General features: G+C 41.6%; 1 long non-coding RNA gene across 1 annotated transcript in view; it reads left to right on the top strand.

The window, feature by feature from the left end:
* Window positions 1-6,718, top strand: part of LOC122794666 — a 223,421-nt gene extending 216,703 nt beyond the window's left edge. Inside the window, exon 3 of the long non-coding RNA XR_006363669.1 lies at window positions 6,639-6,718. This is a non-coding gene — a long non-coding RNA (uncharacterized LOC122794666). The remainder of the gene's footprint in view (window positions 1-6,638) is intronic.
* Window positions 6,719-15,839: the final 9,121 nt, after the last annotated feature.

Raw genomic sequence — 15,839 nt, 5'->3', positions numbered from 1 at the left:
CCTCAACTGATGGGTTCTTGGATCCAGCTCGGCTGCATTCAGTTAGACTTTTGTATCCGACTCTCAAGCTCCTCCCTCAACCCATAATGCCTCAGAACCCTGTACCACCCCAGATCTCTTTTATTGCTGCTTTGCTTCAGATGTGGATCATGCCCCTTAAAGCTTTATACTGTGTTTCTGTAGAGTTTTTTGTGAGTGAAATTCACTATTTTTATTACCTTTTGTCTTCACTATCACAGTTTTTCTCTCACCCTTCTTCCCTTTGTAGATTTTCATGTTTCTAGTGTTAGTTGCTCTCTGTTTCTCCTTCTTACCCATTATTTTGGGGTATTTTTGGTTACCATCGTTGGTACTACTTTCTTTCACCCTTTTTTCCTTCCTGCTCTTAGGGTATTTCTGACATACCACTGTGGATTCCCTTCAGAAGCTCGAAGTTTCAAAACTTTTAACTTCAAAAGGCCAAGACCAGAAGACTGAAGCTTTGAAACTTAAAACGTTCTGAATGGAGATCTCTTTACATAGTAGAATGGTATGCTTATCATTTTCCTCACAGTAGTGCGATTGTAGAGTTGGTATATTTATTTAGCAGGTGCAAAAAATATATTTATTTTCTTTTTTATTTTGTTTTCAAAGTTTCAGAACTTCAATCTTCTGGTCTCTGCCTTTTGAAGTTTTGAAACTTCAAGTTTTAGAAGAAGTTCTACCATTGCTGGTGTTTTTACACTCTGTAATTTTCTTTAAAAAAAAATCCTTTTTTTGTCTTCCTGTTTTTATCTCACTACCATGGCTGAAAAACTTACAGGTTTTGTAAAGTGCATTTCCTGTGGGCATAAGATACCCAATTATACTCACAGGGAGCATGTGTACTGCTAGGGAGTGGCCCGCCTTGAAACTCCATGCTCCATTTGTTCTGGGTTTAACTCTGTGTTCTTGAGTGAGCATTGCAATAAGCTGGTCTTAAAAGTTGTTTCCACCTTCTGCTGCATCTGTTTCATGGGCTCAAACCCTCAGCAAGAAACAAAAATCTTCATCGAAGCCCAGGGTGCAGAGAAAACAGTCTCCTACTCATTCTCCAAAACCTGCTTTTGTTGTAAAAAGATCAGATCTGACTCCTTTAGATTCGACTGTGGGGATGCTTTAATCCCCTAAAATCCAGAGTCCTTGTTTCTCTTTGGAGGTCATTTCCCCATGGCTTTGAGCACCTTTTTTACAGGAGATGCCAGAAAGCATGTTGCATCCCCCTTCCACATCGTCCTCTGTAAAAGTCCACCCTGAGCCTCTCCTAAGCAGATTTGTATAGAATGATGAGGAAGCTTCTCAGGCTCAGATTCCGATGGGGTTGTTATCAGATCTGTCTCCCATTGGATCCATGAGCCTTCAACCTGCATTCTACCTTCTTATTTCTCCTTCTGTGATCCATCTGACCATTTCAGAGCCCTCATATCCATGAATCCTGAGAGACGAAGCGCCAGATCTGAAGACAGCTGGGTCTTCAACTCCAACCGTGTACCTGACTCATTTAGCCCTGATCTTCCTTGAGCAGAACGAATCTCAGAGTTGAAACTTTGGCTCCAGATCCAGGAGGATTGGTTCACCTCTGAGGTTTTTTGGAACCATCACTTCCCCTCAGTGCTTCGGTGCTGGACAGTTTGGGTCCAACTCCTCCCTTGCAGCATGAGCCCAGGCAGAGTTGAGGCTCGGCAGCATCTGGAACTTTGTCTCCAGTGCAGCCAGCTATGGCTTCTCCCAGTCCTTCTGCCATTGAGGTGTAAAGAGAGCTTTCTGTCTTCCAAGAATACAGTGTAGTCTTATTTCTTCAGATTAACTCCTCAACCTCCATCGGCTCTTAGTTCTGAGCCTCATCAGCCTATCCCACATGGACAGCCAGCCTGTTTTAGCTTCCATGCAGTTCCTTTGCAGGAACTTCCCCTATCTTCCGATACCTCTCCATATCATTCTACTGTCAAGGTCACCCAGAAGAGGTCGTGCAAAAGGATGCACATAGATTCTCTTAGGGAATATTTAACCAAAGACACTGACTTTGATAAAGGTGAGGGGTCCCAAAGGTCTCCAGCAGAAGACATCTTCTTTGGAGACATTCTAGACATCCTTTATTCAGAAAGGTGGATGGTCTTCCGATCCCCTTCCCAGCAGTCATCAGTGTTCCTAGAAACTTTCAGGTCCAGCCCATCTATGTCTTGGGTTACCCCACCAGCTGATAACCTTATAGATCTGGCATCTCACTGGAACCAGATACTGTAGAGCCCATTCCTTGTCACCCCAACAAATTATTTGCCCCTCCTAAGGATGAGCCTCACTGGAGTAAGGGAGTTTTTGTTGATGCCATGGTTGTGGTGATGGCCACTAAAACAGAGCTGGCAGAACAGAGCTGTTCTGTCCATTCCAGCTAACAAGTAGTCCAGGGTATTAGACAGATTTAGAAAGTGTGTTTACTCCTCAGCAAATTATGGTCATCAGTCACTGAATTATTTGGCATGCTTCACTACATTGCAGAGAGATTTGATTAAAGAAATATGCAAATCTCATCCAGGGCCCATGTCTGTGGAGGAGCACAAGGAGTTATTTTTCACAACTGGTCACCCTTCAGTCTATCTCTAATGCTTCCAGGAGGTTAAGCTCTCACACAGCCAAAGGTACCTCATGGGTGGCGGGTTCAGGCATAACCATAAGGAGATATGCCTGGATGCACTTATATGATTTTGTGGAGCCCTTCAAATCCTCCTTTATCAGTGCTTCCTTTGTTGAGACTTCTTTGTTTGGCTCATCAGTGAAAGAAATGCTCTCCAACAGTGATCAAGATGGGAAGACTGTGGGAGTATGTTTTTCTGCCCCACAGAGTCCCTTTTCAAGGAATCAGCGTGGAGGTAAAAAGATGTGGCTCCAAAAACTTCTCCCAAAGACAGGGTGGATGATACCACCCTTGCAGCAGAGGAGGCCTGCATAATCAAGAGTTTTGAGATACCTTCTCAGATAAACCTTTCTAATGCTGCTGAAGGGTTGCTGACTCCTCTTCTCTGGAGGCAGTCGGGGGCACTTGTCTTTGCACCAAGAAACCTGGGCATCAATCATAAAAGGCACTTAGGTACAAGAAATTATATCTGAAGGCTATTTTATTCATTTTGTTTGTTGTTTTGCAAATCTCACCAACCAAACAAAAAAGGCTTCCCAACGTTCCACCCAGTCAGTTGGAGTTAGCAGTCTTAGAAATTCAAAAGCTGCTAGATGAGAGTCATCCAAGTGGTTCCACCAGACCAGAGAGGATTCAAAACCTACTTGAGGTTCTTTTTAGTGCCAGAGGAGACAGGGAACCTGTGACCCATTCTAGGCCTCACAAATCTCAGTTTGTAAAAACTCCAAGTTCTGGGTGGTCATGGTTCGGTCCATTCTACCATTTCTATGAAGGGACAATTGGAGCCAGTCATTACTCATTCAGATCGCTGTCCTGTTGTCTCACCAACCAGGTATCTCCTTGAAAAAGCCAGGAGCTACTCGCACAAACTATGTCAGTCTTTAGGCATCACAATCAGTTATCCCAAATCTTCTCTACAACCAGTCCAAGTCTTGGAATTTATAAGTGCTGACCTGGATACCACCAGACATCTAACTTGTTTTCGGTCAAGCAGAGTACAGTCTATAAGACTGCAAGTGAGACAGATTTTTTTCACATCCCTGTTCCACAGTAAACTGATCCTCCAGGCTTTGGGGTCAATGACAGGTGCTATAACGTTTGGTTCTGATGGCTCATTTCTAGATGCATGTTCTTCAGTGGAATCTAGCTTTTCAGTGGTAGATTCTTCCATCCTCTTTCCCCACCAGAAAAACTCACTCAGGTTTTCAGAAGTTACCTGTTTTGGTGGGTACAGTCCAGTGAAGTTTGTTAGGGATACCCCTTTATATTTCCACCCTGGTGGCCACAGTGAACATGGATGCCTCCCAGTTTGGGGTGGGATGGGGTTTTGTTGGGACAGATGGTCCAAGGCATGTGGTCTCCAGAAGAGATCAGTTTGCATATCAATGTTCTGGAGATGTGGCCTGTCCTCCTAGCACTGTTGGCCTTTCAGGATTCCCCTTCCTCCTGGGATGATTGTGATCCAAACAGACATGTCTGTGGTTTGGTACATCAGCAAACCCAATCCTTTCCCCTTTGTTGAGAAGCAGTGAGAGTGTGGCATTGGATGATCTCTTCTGTCTGCTTTCTTTTGGCAATGCACATTCTGGGGAAGTCCAGTGTGCTTGTAGACAATCTCAGCAGGCTCATTTTGATGCCTCATGAGTGGTCTCTCAATCAGTTAGTGGTGGAGAGGATTTTCCATTGATGAGATCAACCTTGCTGCATTCTGTTTGCCTCTCCTGACAACAAGAAATGCAGCAGGTTCTTTGCCCTGAGCACCCTCTGGGGAGTCACCAATGGATGCTCTAGCCCTTGTTTGACCCTCTGGTCTCCTTTAAACCTATTTCCCATTCCTCTAATCCCCAGATTTCTACAGAAATCACTTCAGTTGAAGAGCAAAGTTATTCTCACTTCCTCCTTTCAGCCTTGTCAGGTGTGGTTTCCCTTTCTTTGTTCTCATCGGCTGTGTCCACTTTGGGTACTGGACCCTAGTCCAGATCTAATCTCTTATCCATTAGCAATGACACACCTAGACATTGCACTCTTCAAAATAACCACATAGTTTCTATAATTTTACTAGTGGTTAGACAGCCCAGGCTTTCCTTCCTGGTCCACCAGATTTTGCTATTATCCCTGAAAGCCACCACAATTTTAAACAAGAATGAATGGAAAAGATTTTCATGTTGGGACCATCAAAGAGAACTGGATATTTTTACTGTACCTATTCCTGCTGTTCTGGATTTCCTAGCTCTAATTTTTCAGAAAGAGCTAGTATTTCCACCGTCAAAGTTCAGTTAGCAGCCATCTTGAATTGTCATACTGGAAACAATGCTTCTTCTCTAGTTTCATCCAAAGTATGCAAAGCTTTCCTTAAGGGCACTTTTATCCTTAGACCTCTAGTTAAAGACCCCACTCCACCTAGGAGTCAAACACTGTTACTGTAGGGTTTAACTTAGGCCCCTTTTGAGCCATTGGCTAAGTTTGATCTCAAGTTTCTTTCTTGAAAAATGTTCTTTTTAGTGGTAAGTACCTCAGCAAAATGTGTGTCTAAACTCCGAGCACACACTTAAATTCACATATTTGGTTTTCCATAAAGATAAGAACTAATTACTTTTTCTGCCCTAAGTAACCTCTGAGATCAACATCAGTCTTGTCATCAGTTTACCTGTTTTCTCCCCTACCTTCTCTAACAAATGTGAATACATGCTTCATCTCTGAGATTGTACATAGCCTTGTTTTTATCTCCATAGAACAAAATACTTCAGAAAAACAGATCAGTTGTTCGTCTCCTTTGCCTCCAGTAGGTTGAGAAAAACATTTTCCAAAATTACTGTAGCAAAGTGGGTAACATTGCATTTCACTTCATTTGTTTAAAGTCAGTAAGGCCTTTCTTTGCCCGGACATCCTAAAGCTCTCTCCACTAAATCCATGGCTACTTTTGCTTTATGGTCGATAACTTCCATTGATGACATTTGTGCTGCAGCCATTTGGTCCACTGCTCATACCTTTATTGCTCATTACAAATTGGATTTGATCTCCAAAAATAAGGCTGCTTGCCTTTGGTTCTGCGATACTCCAAATATCCTTCCATGAGGGCTGCCCAAGGTTCACGTAGCTGGGGAGACTGTCCCATCAGTTAAGGAATAAATGAAAACAGACACCATCAGATATAAAAGTTACGTGCTCACCATAACTATGCATCTGTGTTGCCTATTTTCATTCTTCCTCAACTTTCTGTTCTTCTTCCCCTTCCCTTTACCTCTGGGAGTGACCTGATGGTGAATAAAGAACCACCGTTCCATGTTTGAACCCCTATCTTTCCTATTGACTTTAGTGAATAAAGAACCAGCATTCCATGTTTGAGCCCCTATCTGTCCTATTGACTTTAGTGAATAAATAACCACCATTCCATGTTTGAGCCCCTATCTGTCCTATTGACTTTCATTCCCTATTGGCTGTGGTTAGTCTTTCTACATTTGGGGCAGCAAACTTGATCTGAGGTACTACAAGGTTCTGAGGAGTTATGGGTAAAGGGAGGAGTGAATTATTGGTAGAGGAGGGACCTTGAGAGTTTGTTGTGAAAGTCTAAGTGAATGCGGCTGAGCTAGATCCTGGACCCATCAGTTGAGGAGGAATGAAAATGGACAACACAGATGAATAGTTATGGTGAGTACATAACTTTTACTTTTGCAAAGCAAGATGAACACTGTAGATTATGCTCACTGTCATATTAGAACATTGTTTTCATGGTAACAGGCTATGCTATGTTAAGGTTTAAGCAGTTCCTTGTCACTGTCTGTACCACCAGGCACAATAACCAGAAACTGGTAGTCAGGATGGCAGCTGTTTTTTTGTAAAACAAAAGATGCCAGTGTTTATCATTTCTTCAGTGGCAATGCTATAAATCTGAAACACCATGTGCACTTAACAAATGACTGATGTGGTGTTCACAATGCTGGGAATAACAATGCTGGGACTAACTCTGTCTTTTTGTATTTCTGCACAGCCTCTCAGGTAATAAAATTGGAAGTGAAGGGGCAAAACATCTGTCTGAGGCCCTAAAGAGTCCAAAGAATAACTTACAGGAGCTAGAGTAAGTGCCTTTGTTTTTCTTCCATTTACAGTACCACTGCTAGGACACTATGAATTATTTGTCATTATGTGCATGTATGTTATACTGGAGAGTCATTTGGGAAGTTTTAAAATTGAAAACAGTTACACGAGAGAGAACTTCACACTGCACAGGAGTATATTTAAACTCTTCAGATTATTCTGTCAGAATTACAAGTAACTGGTTTTATTTCATTCATTCCACAGCCAGTAATGGGTGAATATCTATAGATTTGAGCAGCTGTTGTATAGTCAGGCGAGCATATTCTGAGTGTCAATATGCAGAAACCAGGAAATCTCATAACTTTCAAATGTGCATCTCCCCTTACCTTGTGACTTAGTTCTTCTAAAATTGTACTAGTGCATTTGTACAAAATGTATTTTCTTACATATTGTGATAAATATTAATGTAGCTGTTCATAGGTAGTTACTAGGCTATGTATATTAATCATACCTCTCTCTTAGAGCAAAAAATCTGTGCAAAGCTGTAAATAAAAGGGTGACAAAGGCCCAAAAATAGGGACAATTTTTAAAAATTGCTCTTACAAACTTAGAACGTTGATAGAATAATAAGTTTTGCAATAGCATCCATTTTCCGAAGGGTATGAAGTCTGAAACTCAAATGTCATTATTTTGTAACTTAACTGTTTAATGATTTGACACTAATTTGCCAAAAAAATCACAATTTTATGAAAAATGGACCAGAAATAGGAGGCAAAAAATCTGAACATGCTGCAAAAATCTGCACAATTGAGAGGTATGTGACATTAATATAATTGTAATATATATTAAATGCTTGCTGTGGTAATACATTCCACATAACAATTAAGCCTGATTCTTTAACTCTTCCTACTGTTTTAAATATGGTTATATTACACCAGTTTGTAAATAATGTTTGAATATTTTTCTTATTGTATGTATGTTACTGCATTTTTTTATTACATCTTTGTATAACGTTCAGATACTTTTGTCTGTACTGCATGCTCATATACTATTACTACTTTAATATACCAGTCGCCTGTTTCCACTGACTTTGAATTGTTCTTAAAGGAGAACCACACCCACAGACTGAAAAAAAACGTGTATTTCATCAAGTTTTGATATTTCCTATATGTTAACAGCACTTTGGGACCATTTACAGTTTTTTTTTACAATTTTTATACGTAATTGTATACTCTTACCACATCGGGTCTGGCATCTTGAAGTGGTGTCTAAGCCTCCTGCTATCCCACAATGCAGTGTCTGTCTCAAAACCATGACATCACGCAGGCGTCCCTGTTCCCCAGTTGCTATCACAGTATTCACTTAGCATGCATCCACTCTTTTGCTTCATTCACAAACTTTTAACAAAACAATTGTTGCTTTTCAGTGGCTAATTATACCACAATTACCTGAAATGCCAAAGAACAGATTTAACATTTTTTTTTACTTCAGCTTCTTTTTAGACTTGCTAATTTTAAGTCTTTTGTTATCCTTGACTTGTAGTTCTTCTATTCATCTCTCCTTGACTTGTAGTTCTTGTATTCATCTCCCCTCCCCAGATGTCAGAGAGCTGTAGTTAATTTGAGCTGCTTACTGCTGTGATTGACATTTCCCAGCAGGAGTCTTGAGTAATGGGCTGCTTATCTCTTCCAGTCTTGCTCTGACAGTGGGACATTTTTTTAGCTGCACCACAGCCTGTCATGAAATTTCCATCCATGCTCAGTAGCACTTCAGGAGGCACTGTTTTGCAAGCCTTTTGATCTCCCATTCTCAGGCCTTCCTGTTGACTGAAGGTACCAAACATTTTTGACTGCTATGGTGTAAAAAAAAAAAAAACAGGACAGTTCTAGGACATTAAAATCTTAAATTAAGCTGTATTAAAATGCGGGTCTATATTAAAATTGTGAAACCTCACTTACGTGAATATGGAAACGTCGACACATATATAGTGAACCGCGAAAATACTGAACGTCCTGAATTGCAAAATTTGAAATGTCGAATCGTCATTGTTGGCCCTTATCCGGTATAGCTCCCTAACGTAAGAGTGCAATAGTTACGGACCTTAGGGTTAGGGTGCGTGTTAAGGTAAGTGCATACATAATAATACATGCAACTTTTACTTTAGGGTTAGAAGTAGGGTTATGTTAAGTGTATGTATAGTAATATAGTTGTGTAGCTGAATGTATACTTAATTTATACTTTTCCTGTAGTTGGGTATTGTTTGTTTATTGTTAGATATATTTGTGTGTAGTGATTGTTTGATTAGGGTATGGGATATATGGGTGAAGTGTAGATATGGGGAAGTGTGGATTATTTATTTTATTTGGATAGGTAGTATGTAGTGGGTGGTGGGGTTGGCCAATTATGACGATTCGACATTTTGAATTTCACGCTTCAGGTTGTTCAGTGTTTTCGCGGTTCACTATATATGTGTCGACGTTTCCGTACTCACGTAAGTGAGGTTTCGTAATTTTAATATAGACCCTTAAAATGCATGCTAGTTTCAGGATTTCTAAAATGCTCAGTGCTGTACCCCCATTTTAATTTAAGTTAAATTGTCCACAGCAGGATTACCAAACAGTGCATTACAGCAAACTCAGGACATTGGACATGCATATTCTGTGTTAATTTACCAAATACAGTACGGTCGCCAGTGATTACCTGCACCTTATAACAGAGATGTGGTGTATTGTCTCATTTTTGCTGTACTATAATTCTCTTAGCAATTTCTTCTGTGTAAAGCACTGCATGTGCATAGAAAGCACATTTTCTGTGAAGACGAGTGTGTAAAAGCTCCACAATCCCAATCATAAACTAGACCCACTTTTCTCAGTACTGTTACACTGCAGTTTTCCACAGTGAGGAGTCAGTGTGTCACCACACATTTGTTTCCTCCCATTCATTTGAGCAAATTAGCTATGCCTGCTGTGTACATTTCTCCTTATAAATATACCCAGCACATCTGCTGAGTGAGTGTCAAATACAGTTGTACCTCTACCCTTTCCTTTTTAAAATTCCATTCACTACTGTGGGTGCTGTTTGATGCTTCCAGGTCAGTTTTTATCAAGAATGCTTAGTAAAAGGCCATCAAGATAAATATCTATCATTCAGAGGCCACTGCATGGACTGACTTCATCCAGACAGTGTTGCGCAGACAAAATGCAATTCTTATTCACTTTCTCTCAATACAACATTACATGCAGCAGTCAATTTTTACTCTAAAAAAGTTGTCGTCCACTGTAATACCAAAGTCCTGACATGGAAAGACATTATCCACAGAGATGTAGTACTTCCGTTCACAATTCGTCCTTCGTCCTGTTTCATAAACCTGTATTTCTTCTAATCCTGTGATATTTCTATCACTACAACCCTTTCAAGAACAGTTAATTTACGTGACTCTCGTGTCACAGGCCTCTTCACAAATACCAGCCCAGTTATGTCCATTCATTTTTAGCAACCATAACATGCTCCAACAAAGCATGGGACTATGTACTTGCAGCCCGTAGCGACCCTTCACCCAGCCAACAAATACCTATAAAATACTGTTGCGCACTTTAGTTTAACTTTTTTTTTTAGTTGTTGCTGCAGACAATTACGACTGCAGTGTCTGAGTTCTCTTTACACCAAAAATGTTTTTACATACTGTCCGCTACAAAAATCAACCTACTTGTTGGATTGTTTGCCAATCCTCACATCTTGTAACTAGTATAATGCACCAACAACCACTGGCTTTACAATGATCCTGCTTACATTTCATCACCAAGACAAACACTTCCAGACTGTACCACAAACCTTGAGTAACATTTTGAATAATTCCGTTTTGTCCCAAACCTGCAACTACAACCACTGTTCAGTCTTCAAAATCCAAAGTATTACTTTGCAAGGATAAACACCATTACCTTTCTGGCAAATGATATCACTGTCCAGCTCTGTTTAACTTGCTGGTGTCACTGGGCTGCATATTAACCAAGTGACTTCACTAGGTCCTTCGCAGTCACTTGTACCTCCAACTGAACATCCCACCATAATTCCATATAGGACATATTCAGTTGTGACTACACAAATATGTAGAGCTATTTGTCATCCACACAATCGTAACAAATCATTCATAGGAAATCCGCTCTCAATTGCTTACAGTTGGTAGCACATTTGCTACTTATTGTATGTATCCATCTAACGGTTTACATCACGGCGATAAACTAAAAGGCCTGTGTGGATAATACCTTTTACCACTGGGGACTAAAAAGTAGTGCAGCCACACAGTTGGACTCAACTACACAAACAGTGTTCTAAAAACATGGTACCCCTTACCTTGATCCAGTGTTGGCTCCACACACTACTTCAGGTGCCCGAGTTTTAGTCATTCTTTCAAGGACGTGACTAAACCTGCTCCAAGCTCATCCACTGCATCACAATCTGTTTGCATTAGTCATCCATTATGAAGATGTGGAGAAGCTCGCTAGTGTGCCGTTCAGTCTCCTCAAGCTGTTGTCAGTCATACTTGGTCATAAAAAGGTTAACTGCATTCTATTTCACAAAGTTATCAGTACTCAACTTTTAATTATGCACCAGTCCATGCATTAGAAATACTTTCAAGTTACCCACTCAACAGGGATCCACACAAGCTGGATTTTGGATACAGTGTGCAAATGTTCTTAACCAGCGCTGCACTGTTGTGACAAGCCTCTGTACCACTTCACGGTAGCCAGCGTCACAGAGGTCCACTTACACCACAACAGTACTTGCAGCTGCAGCCAGAGCCACATTCACCTCACAACTCTCATAACACACCTGCCAGTATAATTGCAGTCCCACATGTATTGCATGCTACAGGTATGGAAACTCGTCGATGGCTGTGCCTTATATGCAAACTCTGTATCCAAACCAGATCCCATACACAGTAGCTACATCTTTCCATCTCTACTGTGTTCCGCAAGTTCAAGTAGCAGGATTATCCCAAAACACAAAATCATGCATTTTCCATTAACAAACTAGAGATATTTGCGGGCATGCCGAAATGCCATTGTCTTTTGCCTTCTTAACATAAAACTGATTCCACTTTGCTCACTTGCATTTTCACTTACACCCCTTCCTTCATCAAATGCCATACAAATTCTCATCTTCTTATTTGTTCAAGTGAGAAAAGAGTAATTGAAAAACTTAAAAACAAACAACTATCATGCAGTCCTTTGACATACTCAATATCCAGGTTCTCAGTGGTATACCTGATACAACAAGCCCCTGCACTCACATATTTTAACTGTACAGAGATTTTGCCGTAACTGTGGTCTGTACATATCCAACTCCACGGTTCGCAGTACCTGTTGATACTCTCCGTTTCCTGGGCCATTCTTTCCACTCCTTTCCTTTCTTTTTGCCTCCCAATCCTCACTTCAGGACATCTACACTGCAGACTTTACAGTTAGCAAACAAAATTACACTTCATAGTATCATCGACATTGTGCGAGGTGCCATTGAATAAACTGCCTGTGTTACACTACAAACATAAGCTACTTGTACTTGATTAGGTAATGGATGGCACAGTGATAACAGGTTGTTAGCTACTGGGTATCAGACTGCAAAGCAGAATGTTCTCAGAACTACAGCAGCCACACACACTGACTGAACACCAGTACAGTACCAGCAATCCAGTAACATACTGTGGTACTTTAAACACAGCATTCATGAAAAGCAAGCATACTAGCTGTTGTGCTACTAACATACATACTTGTTTTAGGCTGCAGTAACCAACACACCCACATGAAGCTCGCTCAACCTAGACAGACACTCCTGTCAGTTCCGTACAGTCACATGCATAGGACGACACTTACACCTTGTAATACAGGAAAACTGCAACTTCCTTTCCTTCCTTTCCATATGTATTTGTACAACCAATACCAGTGTCGGATCAAGGTTGGCTAGCTCGCAAGGCATGTGTAATAGAGCATTCCCACCCTCAACACCACCGCCTTCCACAATGCCCACCACCCTCACATAGCAGACCCTTCTGTACCCACTGCAGCTCTCCATTACTTGGCTATTTTTCACCTGTTACCATACACATAACTCTATAACCTCTGTGTCTACTGCTCTCTCATTTACTTAGAGAAAAAGATGGAGTACATTGAAATAAAATTTCTAAACAAGTACAGTCTCGCACATGACACAGACTCTGCATGTGCATTACATTTATGTGCGCAAAATCATTATTTGAAACTGCCTACAAACCAGTCATAGAACATGCATCTGACAGTGGCAGATTTTGTTTACATGTGGGCTGTTCACTAAACATGTGCTCCTATCACACCTTGTTTGGTCCATCCATACATGTATTCCTTCAGATACCTTCCTGATTGCATTACATTATATATTCCTGCTCCAACTGGTTTGGGGTCCAGACTCTACTACTCTGGTGGTGAACAGGCTGAAAATGTAGGAATTGTGGTGAGCGGGGGTCTTCAGAAGGCAGTGAGGGATATCACAATTTGTGACTGACTCATGGCAATCAGACTGCAGTGTAATAATATTGCAGTATTCATAATGTCAGCCTATGCCCAACATCTGGGTTGTGATAGTGAGGAAAACAGTGGATTCAGACAGTAGCTCCAGGACCTACTGGAGAAAGCAGCAGAACATGACTTGGTGTATGATACTGGGTGACTTGAATGCCAATATCGGGACACACAGAACAGGATTTGACCACTACCTGGGTACACATGGGTGGGGCAACAGGAAGGCAAAGCCATTCTATTCTTCAGTCTGGCAAATGCTTTGATAGTAGCCAACCCATGGTTTAGAAACTCAGCTAGACTTCCTCCTAGTAAGGTGAAGGCACTAAGGTAGAATCCATGATTGCGAAGTCATCCCCAAGTGAAACAGTAGGCCCACAGTGTAACCCATAACTTGCCACCATCAGCTGCAAGCAGTGATCAGAGACAAGGTTGAAGACCTGAAGTTGATGGAGAGAAATTACATCATTTCAAACAATTACTCAGGGATATATCAACCCAAGAAGAGGTGGAATTAGGTGACTGGGACAATGGCAGTGTCTAAAAACAGCATGTGTTAGGACTACAGAAAGGATATGTTGCCAAGTGTGGTATGTTAATAAGGTACATTATGAAAGCTGGTGTTGGAATGCCCACCAAAAAAAAAAAATCATAACAAAGCGCAGGAACAAGTGGGAGATATAAGGCACTGACTAGGCTAGGAAGGACTACTGTTTGTCTAACAAAGAAGCTAAGAAACATGCTGCGATAGCAAAGAATAGGTCATCAGAGCCACTACCAACGTCACCAAAGTATTTCCATAAGGGTCCCAATGAACCAATACCGGGTTGCGAGGCAAAGAGAAAGATAAAAGTACTCTTGTCAGTGTACAAGAACAAAGGTGGCGCCCACAACTATGGGCATTACAGAGGCATCAAACTCCTATCACATTGCATGCCAGTTCAGGAGAGTGTGATTGATAAGCGCATATGCATACTATGTAAGATGGGAGATTAACAATTCTTATTCAGATAAGGATGAAGCACTATTAACACTATGTTTGCAGTGAGATAGATACTTGAGACGAAGCTGGAGAGTAGGATAGAGTCCAAATGGGCATTCCTAGACTTGGAGAAATGCTTACGACAAGGTCGCAAGAAAGCACATCTTGCTAGCACTGCGCTCATTGGAAGTCCCAGAAACAGATGTAGAATTACTGCTGGCTATGTGCAAGCACCCAGTGACTCAAGTACGGACATCGTTCGGCTTCACAGGGGGGTTTCCAGTGGGAGTGAGTGTACACCAGGCTTTAGCTCTGAGCCCACTGCTGTTCATGCTGGTGATGGACAATAGCAAACAGGTTGCAGGGGACAGATCAACAAAGCTGCTGTAAGCAGACAATGTGGCAGTACAGGCAGACTGAGCTTGAACTTCAGCAAAGCTGCTGTAAGCAGACAATGTGGCAGTACAGGCAGACTGAGCTTGGACTTCAGCAAAGCTGCTGTAAGCAGACAATGTGGCAGTACAGGCAGACTGAGCTTGGACTTCAGCAAAGCTGCTGTAAGCAGACAATGTGGCAGTAAAGGCAGACTGAGCTTGAACTTCAGCAAAGCTGCTGTAAGCAGACAATGTGGCAGTACAGGCAGACTGAGCTTGGACTTCAACAAAGCTGCTGTAAGCAGACAATGTGGCAGTATAGGCAGACTGAGCTTGAACTTCAGCAAAGCTGCTGTAAGCAGACAATGTGGCAGTACAGGCAGACTGAGCTTGAACTTCATCAAAGCTGCTGTAAGCAGACAATGTGGCAGTAAAGGCAGACTGAGCTTGGACTTCAGCAAAGCTGCTGTAAGCAGACAATGTGGCAGTACAGGCAGACTGAGCTTGGACTTCAGCAAAGCTGCTGTAAGCAGACAATGTGGCAGTACAGGCAGACTGAGCTTGAACTTCCAACAAAGCTGCTGTAAGCAGACAATGTGGCAGTGCAGGCAGACTGAGCTTGAACTTCAGCAAACGATAGGATAATGGCATGCAAATTTCAAGGCACATTGGAGGAAGCCAAACACTGTTTCAATAGTGCTAATGGCAGGAAATTGGGGGAAATATGAAGTTGAGAATACAGATAGAAGGGAAGATAGTGTAACAGGTAAATTGCTTCAAGCATCTGGGAGGGGTGGTTCAGGAGAAGGGTCATTTGAATCAAGAGGTCAAAGCTAGAATTGGATGGGCTGCAGCCAACTGGCATAATCCCAAGGTTCCCTTAATTAGTGTGACATGTATGCACAAGCACTTTCGCCAGTGACTTATTCAGTACTCAGCTTGTATGCATAGTAAGCACAACATTGCAACAAAAATAATGATTTGCCCCAAGGAGCCATTATGTGCTTTTGCCATGTCTACACATGCACAAAATTAAAACATTTTGCACAACAACTCCTTTATCACTGTGTCTGTGTATGCACAATATACAAATTGCAACATTTTCTGCCATGACTCCTTCAGTCAAGTGTTTCCATGTATGCACAAGCACCAACAATGTTGAAAATCTGTCCACTTGAGAGGTATGATTCAGTCATGTCCTCCTTGCTTGCGTTTTCAGACACGCATCCTCCTAGCTTGCGTTTTTACAG

This window comes from Protopterus annectens, chromosome 2.part1 (genome assembly GCF_019279795.1).
Source record: "Protopterus annectens isolate FY-2018-M chromosome 2.part1, PAN1.0, whole genome shotgun sequence".
NCBI classification, from domain to species: domain Eukaryota; kingdom Metazoa; phylum Chordata; order Ceratodontiformes; family Protopteridae; genus Protopterus; species Protopterus annectens.
Note: the sequence above shows the minus strand (reverse complement) of the source record. Positions and strands in the feature narration are given on the sequence as shown.